This window comes from Arachis hypogaea, chromosome 5, assembly GCF_003086295.3.
Source record: "Arachis hypogaea cultivar Tifrunner chromosome 5, arahy.Tifrunner.gnm2.J5K5, whole genome shotgun sequence".
Taxonomy (NCBI): Eukaryota; Viridiplantae; Streptophyta; class Magnoliopsida; order Fabales; family Fabaceae; genus Arachis; species Arachis hypogaea.
In genome coordinates, this window is record NC_092040.1 from 32,445,803 (window position 1) to 32,457,576 (window position 11,774).

Genomic DNA, 11,774 nt, shown 5'->3' on the forward strand with positions numbered 1-11,774 from the left:
GGAATTAATTCACCAATAAGCTTAGCAATTTGTGACAAAAGAATTACTGATGACCCAATAGATCAAATAATTGGAATTGTTCATGGAAACTTGGCAAACGTAAATGTTAAATTCAATGCCCATCTTGGATACGGTATACCTTTATCAACTGAAAATCTTGGAAGATCTATAAGTTTGGCTTATAAATTTCACAGAAAGAATCTAATGGAACAAGATGATGAACCATTTTCAATTACATATGCAATAAATTATGCTTTAACAAATAGCCATCATAGTATAATATTTAAAAACAGAGAAAGAATTTATGTTGATGAATTATTTCAGAAAATTGTAAAAACAGAAATACCAAAATATAAAGCTATTGAAAACCCAGTTCTATTATTAAAAGAACCATCAGGAAAATTAGTTTCATCGAATTTTCAAATAAGAGAATCTAAAATTAATAGCCCTTTAAGTTTATCTAAGTTAAAAATTAAAGAAGAAAATTCTGAAATAAAAGAACTAACAAAAAAGGTCGAAAAATTAAATGAAACCCTAAACACTAAATTATGACAATAAATAAAGAAGAAATATATGTAACTTATCAAGACAAGAAACAAGAACTCTTTGAAAGAGAAAATCGTTTGAATTATTCTAAAATAAATCAAAGAGTATTTGAAGCCCTAAAAATAATCTATGACAAGTTGAAAAGAGAAGTTGAAGAGCTAGAAAAATTAATAGAATCTCTAGAAAATAGTGATGAATCGATAATAGAGTTTGTAGAAATTTTAAAATAAATAATGAAGCATAAAAAGATTGAAAAACCAGAAAATAAAATAAAACGAAAAAGGACGAGAAAATTAAAAAGTAAAATAAAGGAGTATAAAAGGGAATTAAATAATCTTCAGATTGAAATTGATGATCTTATAATAAAAAGGATAGAAATAAGAATAAATATAAACAAGTTGGAATTAAACTTAAAAAATTTATAAATGCCTGGAAAACCATATTATGACTTAAAAGAATTAAAGCTGTTGAAAGAAAAAATGGAGAATGAAATTGAAAATTTAAACAGATATTCAGAAACAAGAGAAAGTGTAGAAATAAAAGAAGTTATTGAGGATTTGAGAAATTATATTAAAGAAGAAGACAAACAGATAAAAGATTTTATATACAATAATCCATGCAAAAAAGAATATTATAAACTAAAACAAGATTGAAAAGTTATAAATCAAAATTATAAATATACATCAAGGACTAGTAATAAATGCAAGAGAAATAGTAGAAATGGTCAATACTTTAGATTATGAATTTGCAAATTATTTTTATCAAAATCCTTTAAATAAAACACCACCAATTGAATCTATACAAATTATAAACTTATTCAAAATAAAATATGAAGAGTTAATAGAAATTTCGAAAAAGTCGACGTTAAAAATTGGTATCAGAACCAAGTTAACGATTAAGGGTAACACTTTCTCTTTAAGCAACACTTTTAATGATACGCTTTTAAATCAATAAAACAAAAATCTGTAAATTTGTACAGAAATGCATCTTTACGGTAGATGGACTCTTATTGTACACATCCTGCACAATTCTGCAACAATATAGAAGATATTTTTTCTACAAATATCTGTCAAAATTTTACAATGATATTGTATTTTTATATGTGTAGAAATTATATATGCTTCTACATCAGAAAATTCACCATTTATTATTTACTTTTTTTTTTCAAAAAATATATTCTTTGTTTTAAGATTAGGTAAGTTAAGTTGGGTTGTGTGAATTCGACAAGTCAAATTCGTCGACTAATTCCTACGATAGGTTCAACCCATACTTTTTGTTAGTTTGAATTGAGTCAACCAAACTAATATACAACTCTAGATCATACCATGCAATTCAGTGGAGCTGAGGCAATGGTATAGTGGAAAAATGGTTGGCCTTCTAAAGAGTTGCATAGAGGTTTGAGTCATGCTTAAAATAAGAAAATAGATGGTGTACGAACGAGTGTGTGTTGTAGACCCAATATATTATGATATATGATGCAATTAGTTTGCATGTTCTCAAAGTTCACTTGTCATTGTTTGATGAATTTGCTTATCTGATGAGTGTTTTATAAGCGTTTTAGTTTATTCCTCTAATATTTTAACTGATATTAACAAGATTGACTGGTTGTAAAAAAATCGTCACATAAATATTATATCTATCATCAACTTAATTTCTATAAATAGTTTTAGTTTTACTATTTAAATAATTGACAGCGTATTTTATATTATTATGCATAAAAAATAATACACCACTCAAATAAAATAAACTTTTGAAATGTGGATATATTTGAATTAAAGAAATTAATATGGTATTAGTTAAAAAAATAAAATAAAAAAACATTCAATAAAAAAATTTCATAACTCAATTAGAAGACAATTGATACACTTGTGATTACTTTCTATACATTTTACACATTTTACTACATCTTTTTATTTCTTGTAATTTTATCAATGACAAAGATGAATAGAATGAAGCCCATTTTTTTGTGCTTAATTTATTTTTTTCTATTTATCTCTGTCGTGACAATTGATCAACCATCCAATAATAATTATGAAAAATAATGTATACATATAAAACTACTAATAGAAATATTAATAGATTAAATATGGATAATAAAAAATCAGTTAAATATTAGTGAGTTTCACTTATTTTATATATATGCACATATGATTAATATTTTTAGGTTTAATATATTTTTTTGTCTATTTCATAGTATAGCTACAAATTTTTAATTTTCCATATTTTTATAAATTAATGTAATTTATATAATTTTACACTCAAATATATTAATCTACGGAAAAAAAGTAAGAGTACTAATTATATCTAAAGGAATAACTCATGCCCGTAATTAATTAACAAGATTCGTGGTGGAAAAATCAATCAAATACCATCATAAGATATTATTATTACTACTTTGTTGCCAAATTACATGTAGAGATAATAAATAATTTTACGATATAATATTAACGTTTATCCCAAAGAAAATTCAGTATAAAACAACAATTTTAGAATACTGGAATAAGGCCTTTCATAACAACAATTTTTCCATAAATTAAAAACATATATATCTATTTTATTATACTTTGGTTAGTATGACACTTGTGCTAATAAAAAAATATAAATCTAAAAATCAATTTTTTCAGTTAATATTAATTAATTTTTAAAAATTTATTTTATTTATTTTAAATTTTAGACTTTAAATTATAATTTTTTAATTCTAAATCTTAAATTAGTAAATTATAAATTTTAAACTTTAAATTTTTCAAAAATATAAGTTTTTAGAATTAAAATAAAAATAGCTCATATTAACTAATTATAAACATTAATTTCTTATATTTTTTTCTTAAAAATATCCTTAATAACAATAATAGTAATAATTATTAAATTAATTATTGTGTATTTTTGTTTTTGTATTAATATTGTGTATGTATACAACTAATCAAGAAGACCCACCAGACCAACAATGATTTTATTGTTGGGAATTATGATTAAAAAGATGCTAAAATTTTATATTTGTTATGGTTTTAAGATAAGATTAGATTTTTTTAAAGAAATGTTTATCTTCATACTTAGTTGTTATATGGTTGATAACTATCACTACAAGAATATTTTAAAATAGTGACCAATTTTAGCGATTCACAACCGATTTTGCAATCAATCAAATATTTCTAGGACAAAAAAAATTGGCCGCTGAATCGGTTCATTTAGTAACCGATTTCGCGATCACTCGTTATTAGTCGCTAAAATAGTCGCTAAAAATAAATTAGTGACTAATTTAGCAACCAATAACAAAGTCATCCTAGTTGGTTGGTGAAATCGGTCACTATTTTTTAACTTAGCGACTGAATTAGCAACCAAAACAAAATACTAGGATTTTGGAGTTCGTTGGTTGCTAAATCAGTCGCTATTTTTGGTTTAGTGACCGATTTTGCAACCAACATTAAAATAGTCTAAAAATTATCGGTCGCTAGGAAATTAGTCGCAAAATCAGTTGCTAATGATTAAGAAAACGATCAATTTAACGGTCAACTACAAAATCAGGTTATAAAGCAGTCGGTCGCTAAATCGATCGCTATTCTTATTAATTATTGACCAATTTAGCGACGAATAAATATTTAGACAAATTTAATTGGTCAATAAATCAGTCACTATATGATTGGTCGCTAAATCGAATGCTAATTAAATATTTAACGACCAAATTAGCAACTGAATAAAAATAATATTTAGGGGTATACATGTAAAATCCAAAATGTAGTTAATTGGATAAAAAATCATAATAAAATTTTTTAATAAAACAATTTTAAAAAACATATCCATATTATTAAAAATTAGTTGACCAAAACAAAATTTTAAAAACCGATTTTTAACCCGTTAACCAAAACTAAAACCAAATTTTACGCGACTCTTGTTTTAAATTGGTTAACCAAATTTTTTTTGTCAAATCAGGTTTTAACCAAATTTTTAACTAGTTTTTTTAAATCAATTTTTCTATATAGAAACCAATTTTTTAGACAAAAAAAAACGATTTTTTTAAACTCAATTTTTATTTTTATAATTGGTTAAAACCCAATTTTAAAATTTTTTAACTGATTAATAACCAATTTTATCATATAAAACCCGTTTAGTTAATTAACCTAAACCAAATATTTACTTAATTAAAAAGATTTGATTTTTTAGTTAACCTTAACCATGTAACAAACTAATTATTTACTAAATCAGTCGCTATTCCGTCCTCTTTTTCTCCCAAAAGTCCCTACTTCTACCCTAAACCCCTTTATTCCCAGAAGGCCAGAACCTTTATCACATGCATTACCGCCACGCTCTATCACAAACACAACCATGCTCTCCCTCCCTTTCGTCTTCAATCTAGTTGTTACTTGCTCGTCACTCGCCATCGTTGCTCGTCGTTTGCCGTCGCCGCTTTCTGGTAAATGTAAATCCTCTGCTCACTCTTTTGGCGCAGGTCGTCGCATCACCATCCAGATTTACCTTTCTCGTCGTCGCGCCATTCTTTTCTCACCATCGCCTCTTCTGCTCACTCCTTTCTCGTCGTCGCGTAATTTACTTATCTCCAGGGACGGATTTAGAGGCGGGGAGAGCAGTAGCCTCTCCCTCCCTCCAATTTTAAGGAACTATAATTATATGAGATATGTGTTTAAAGAAATAAAAAATATTGTATAATATAATTTAGTAGTTTTTTATATATTATTTTTTACTATATGATGGATTTATATCTCAATTATTTAGCTTACTAATATTTTTTACTTAACCAATTTAATATCATACCTTCAAGTCGTTGTATCTTTCAAATTAGTTTTTATATATATATAATCATCTCTATATCTATTTAAAAAAATAGTTTCTTTTTTAATATTAACATATTTAACATTTATGTTATTATATAAAATATTAATAATGACTTGTGTAATTATGTTTCAGTAATCACATTGTATATTTTAGATATTCTTTTCTTATAAAAAATACTATTTTTTTAAATTTACGTTGTTAAAATTTTTTTTATAAAAATGTTATATAAAAACAGTATGTCTTTCACATAATTAGTAGTTTATAATTTATTTTTAAATTTTCAAAATTTCTAAAAGAATTAATTTTAATTAATAAGATATGTGATAATTTTTTAACTAAACACACTATAAATTATAATATTTTATAATTTCATAATGTATTATTGATATCGTAATGTTTTTTATATAATTGATATGTTAAAAATAAAATCATAAATAAAAATTTATACATTTTTTAATATATATATATATATATATATATATATATATATAAATCTTTTTAAAAACTAACTCAATAACTATAAGTTATATCTAAATTACTTTTATAGAATGAAAAATATAATAAAAAAGTTAGTCTAAAATTTGGTCTCTCCGTATTAAAATTTTTGAATCCATTCTTCTCACTGTCTCCTCTGGTAACTTCTTTTCCAACAACAACAACAGTCTTTTTGGTAAAAACCTAACATGTATATAATTATTCGATGGAAAGAGTGGGTTTCTTTAAATTTTATTACTTTAGAACTTCCTATTTCTCGATCGACTGCAATAGGTGTTTTCTTATGTTATGCTCCAAAATTGATTTGTCCTTTTTGAGGTTAATATATACAAAACTAACAGAAAAATTGTGCTTATTTATGTTAATATATATGAATGCTATAAACTGCACTTCATATTATTCTTATTGAGGATCAGTCTTCCCAAACAGTAAAAACAGAGTCTGCAATATAAAAATAGTTAAGGTTTACTGTTGTGAGTAACAAATTCTATTAAACATGTTTGGTATAAATAGGAACCTTACCTCCTATCTTGGGGGATTAGTTTAGATTTCTAATTGACTTTCTCAAGGTATTGAATGCACTCAAAAGTAATAGTTGGTTAGTTTCTCTAATCAAGAAGAGTTCTTTCTCTCTGTACACATTGTAATTTTTTGTTCTTTGTTCTCTGTTCCTCTTTGTCACTTCTTTCAAGCAATTTGGTTTGAATTTCCATATGGTATCAAGAGATTCTGGATTCTTCAATCATGACAGATGCATTTGTTAACTCCAATCCTGGGAATTCAAATTCTTCCAATTCTGTAAATTCAAACCCTATCAATAATGTTCTTGCAAACAATTTTTCTTTTCCACCACATCTATTAAATTCGAGACCTTTCAACCCCATTAGTGACAAGCTTAGAGAAAAGAATCACAAGACTTGGGAGCAGCATGCATTAGCAGCTATTAGAGGTCAGAAATTAGAGAGGATCACCTATTTTCAGATCGTGTTCCACCACAATATGCTTCCAATGAAGATCAGCAAAATTTTCTTGATTCTGTTACCTATCAACAGTGTCTCCAAGATGATTATAATCTTCAATCCTAGTTGCTTGCTTCTATTGATCCTATGTTCAAGAACAAAATGGTTGGTTGCACACTTAGTCATCAAATTTGGACAAAGATTGAAGATTACTTTGCTGAATCAACAAGATTTCGAGTGAAGCAGCTAAAGGCTCAACTTAAGGCCATCAAGAAACAAGGTCAAAGCCCAACTAATTATGTTTTCCAAATAAAAAATATTGCTGATTCATTAGCTGCACTGGGATCTCCTTTAACCACAGAAGAATACAAAAAAGCTCTTCTTGAAAGACTAAGTTTATAGAACAGCCACTTAAGAATTCCTCTACTGCGTTAGCCATTTCACACTGGAAGAATGCTATGCAAGAAGAATATAATGCGTTGATTAAAAATCAAACCTGGACTCTTGTCCCTAAACCTGATAATGCTAAGATCATTGGCTGCAAATGGATCTACACCATCAAAAGACTCCCTGATGGTTTCATTCAAAAGTACAAAGCTAGATTGGTGGCACAAGGCTTCCACCAATCTGAAGGCTTTGATTTTGAACAAGTTTTCAGCCCTGTTATTAGACCAATTACAATCAGATTAGTGTTGAGTATTGCTTTATCAAAAGACTGGATTATTAGACAATTTGATTTTAATAATGCTTTTCTTAATGGTGATCTTAGAGAAACTATTTACATGCATCAACCAGTTGGGTTTTCTCATGATTCAGAAAACATTGTATGCAAATTAAACAAGTTCTTGTATGGTCTGAAACAAGCCCCTCGTGAGTGGTACTTAAAGCTTAGCAAAACTCTAAATCTGTTTGGTTTTTATAGCACTAAATCAGATACATCGTTGTTCATTAAGCATGGTTCTCATTATGTTATGTATATTCTTGTTATGTTGATGATATTATAATAATGGGTAATGATTCTCTTGAAATAAATGCCATGATTCAAAACTTAAACAAAGCTTTTACTTTAAAAGACCTTGGTGAATTATCATACTTCCTTGGTATTAAGGTTCAGCAAAGTAAAATTGGGCAGCTGCACCTTTCACAAACCAAGTACATTAAAGATCTCCTATCTAAACTAGGGATGAGTGAGGCTTCTTCCATGCCAACTCCTATTATCTCATCCTTACAACTACCATCTACTGGATCAGAACGTTTTGAGGATCCCAAGCTCTTCAGGTCAGTTATAGGAACACTACAATATGTTACTATAACCTAATTAGACCTGAGCTTTGCTGTTCAAAAGGTCTCTCAGTTTATGCATAATCCTCTTTTGGCCCACTGGAAGGCTGTGAAGAGGATACTTAGGTAACTACAAGGGACAAAAGACCATGATTTACCTCTACATAAGTGCAGGGATTACATTTTCTGATTCAGATTAGATAGCAGATCTAGAAAATAGGAGGTCTGTCTCAAGTTATTGCATTTACTTGGGAACTAATCTGGTTAATTGGTCTTGTAGGAAGCAACCAACTATAACCAGGTCCTCTACTGAGGCAGAATTTCAAAATCTAGCATCGTGTGAAGCTTAAGTGACTTGGGTCAGAAATTTATTTGATGAGTTGAAGATTCCTTTGGCAACTATTCCAATGATTTTTTGTGACAATATGAGCACCGTTATGCTCACATCAAGACTAAGCACTTTCAGCTTGACATTCAAGTTATTAGAGAGAAGGTGAACAACAAGGCTCTACAAGTGGTTCACATACCAGGAGTAGAACAAGTGGCTGACATTTTGACAAAGCCATTATCTGCTGCTAGTTTTGAACGGGTTAGGAACAAGCTCAGATTTGTACCAAAGTACACCTTGAGCTTGAGGGGGGTATTGAGGATCAGTCTTCGCAAGCAGTAAAAACAGAGTTTGCAATATAAAAATTGTTAGGGTTTACTGTTGTGAATAACAAATTCTGTTAAATCTGTTTGGTATAAATAGGAACCTTACCTCCTATCTTGGGGGATTAGTTGAGATTTGTAATTGACTTTCTCAAGGTATTAAGTGCACTCAAAAGTAATAGTTGGTTAGTGGTGCGCGAAATTGTGAACAGTACTTTTTCACAACTCTCATAATCCCCGGTCATGAACCCCAAAAACTTGGTAGCTCAGTACCATGGCATTACACAACTTCGCACAACTAACCAGCAAGTGCACTGGGTCGTCCAAGTAATAAACCTTACGTGAGTAAGGGTCGATCCCACGGAGATTGTTAGTATTGAAGCAAGCTATGGTCATCTTGTAAATCTTAGTCAGGCAAACTCAAATGTATATGGTGATGAACGAAAATAACACAAAGGTAAACATAGAGATACTTATGTAATTCATTGGTAGGAACTTCAGATAAGCGCATGAAGATGCCTTCCCTTCCGTCTCTCTGCTTTCCTACTGTCTTCATCCAATCCTTCTTACTCCTTTCCATGGCAAGCTTAAGCAAGGGTTTCACCGTTGTCAGTGGCTACCTCCCATCCTCTCAGTGAAAGCGATTTGCATATGCTCTGTCACAGCATAGCGGAATTCATCTGTCGGTTCTCAATTAGGCCGGAATAGAATCCAGTGATTCTTTTGCGTCTGTCACTAACGCCCCGCCCTCAGGAGTTTGAAGCACGTCACAGTCATTCAGTCATTGAATCCTACTCAGAATACCACAGACAAGGTTAGACCTTCCGGATTCTCTTGAATGCTGCCATCAGTTCTCGCCTATACCACGAAGACTCTGATCTCACGGAATGGTTGGCTCGTTTGTCAGGCGAGCACTCGGTTGTCAGGCGATCAACCATGCATCGTGCAATCAGGAATCCAAGAGATATTCACTAGAGCCTTGAACGCTTGTAGAACAAGAGTGGTTGTCAGTCACTTTGTTCATGGGTGAGAATGGTGATGGGCGTCAATCATCACCTTCATCAAGTTGAAGAACAAGTGATATCTTGGACAAAGAACAAGCGGAATTGAATGGAAGAACAATAGTAATTGCATTAATACTCGAGGTACAGCAGAGCTCCACACCTTAATCTATGGTGTGTAGAAGCTCCACCGTTGAAAATACATAAGCATAAGGTCTAGGCATGGCCGAATGGCCAGCCTCCCAATGATCTAAGAACTAAAATGTCCAAAGATGATCTAGAGATCTAAAGTGATCAAAAGATTTCTAATACAATAGTCAAAGGTCCTACTTATAGAAAACTAGTAGCCTAAGGTGTACAGAAATGAGTAAATGACATAAAAATCCTCTTCCGGGCCCACTTGGTGTGTGCTTGGGTTGAGCATTGAAGCATTTTCGTGTAGAGACTCTTCTTGGAGTTAAACGCCAGCTTTAGTGCCAGTTTGGGCGTTTAACTCCCATTTGGGTGCCAGTTCCAGCGTTTAACGCTGGGATTTCTTGAGGTGACTTTGAACGCCGGTTTGGGCCATCAAATCTTAGGCAAAGTATGGACTATCATATATTGCTGGAAAGCCCAGGATGTCTACTTTCCAACGCCGTTGAGAGCGCGCCAATTGGGCTTCTGTAGCTCCAGAAAATCCACTTCGAGTGCAGGGAGGTCAGAATCCAACAGCATCTGCAGTCCTTTTTGGTCTCTGAATCAGATTTTTGCTCAGGTCCCTCAATTTCAGCCAGAAAATACCTGAAATCACAGAAAAACACACAAACTCATAGTAAAGTCCAGAAAAGTGAATTTTAACTAAAAACTAATAAAAATATACTAAAAACTAACTAGATCATAACAAAAACATACTAAAAACAATGCCAAAAAGTATACAAATTATCCGCTCATCACAACACCAAACTTAAATTGTTGCTTGTCCCCAAGCAACTGAAAATCAAATAAGATAAAAAGAAGAGAATATACAATGAATTCCAAAAACATCTGTGAAGATCAATATTAATTAGATGAGCGGGGTTTTTAACTTTTTGCTTCTGAATAGTTTTGGCATCTCACTCTATCCTTTGAAATTCAGAATGGTTGGCTTCTTTAGGAACTTAGAATCCAGATAGTGTTAATGATTCTCCTAGTAAAGTATGATGATTCTTGAACATAGCTATTTATTGAGTCTTGGCTGTGGCCCAAAGCACTCTGTCTTCCAGTATTACCACCGGATACATACATGCCACAGACACATAATTGGGTGAACCTTTTCAAATTGTGACTCAGCTTTGCTAAAGTCCCCAATTAGAGGTGTCCAGGGTTCTTAAGCACACTCTTATTTGCCTTGGATCACAACTCTTATTTTTCTCTCTCTTTTTTTTTCGTTTTCTTTTTCTCTTTTTTTTCGGTTTTTTTTTTAAATGCTTTTTCTTGCTTCAAGAATCATTTTTATGATTTTTCAGATCCTCAGTAACATGTCTCCTTTTTCATCATTCTTTCAAGAGCCAACCTTCATGAACCACAAATTCAAGATACATATGCACTGTTTAAGCATACATTCAGAGAACAAAAATATTACCACCACATCAAAATAATTAAACTGCTATAAAATTCAAAATTCATGCAATTCTTTCCTTTTCATTAAAGCACGTTTTTATTCAAGAAAGGTGATGGATTCATAGGACATTCATAACTTTAAGGCATAGACACTAAGACACTAATGATCACAAGACACAAACATGGATAAACATAGGCATAAAATTCGAAAAACAGAAGAACAAATAACAAGGAAATCAAAGAACGGGTCCACCTTAGTGATGGCGGCTCTTTCTTGCTCTTGAAGATCCTATGGAGTGCTTGAGCTCCTCAATGTCTCTTCCTTGTCTTTGTTGCTCCTCCCTCATGATTCTTTGATCCTCTCTAATCTCATGAAGGATGATGGAGTGTTCTTGATGCTCCACCCTTAGTTGTCCTATGTTGGAACTCAATTCTCCTAGGGAGGTGTTTAGTTGCTCCCAATAGTCTTGTGGAG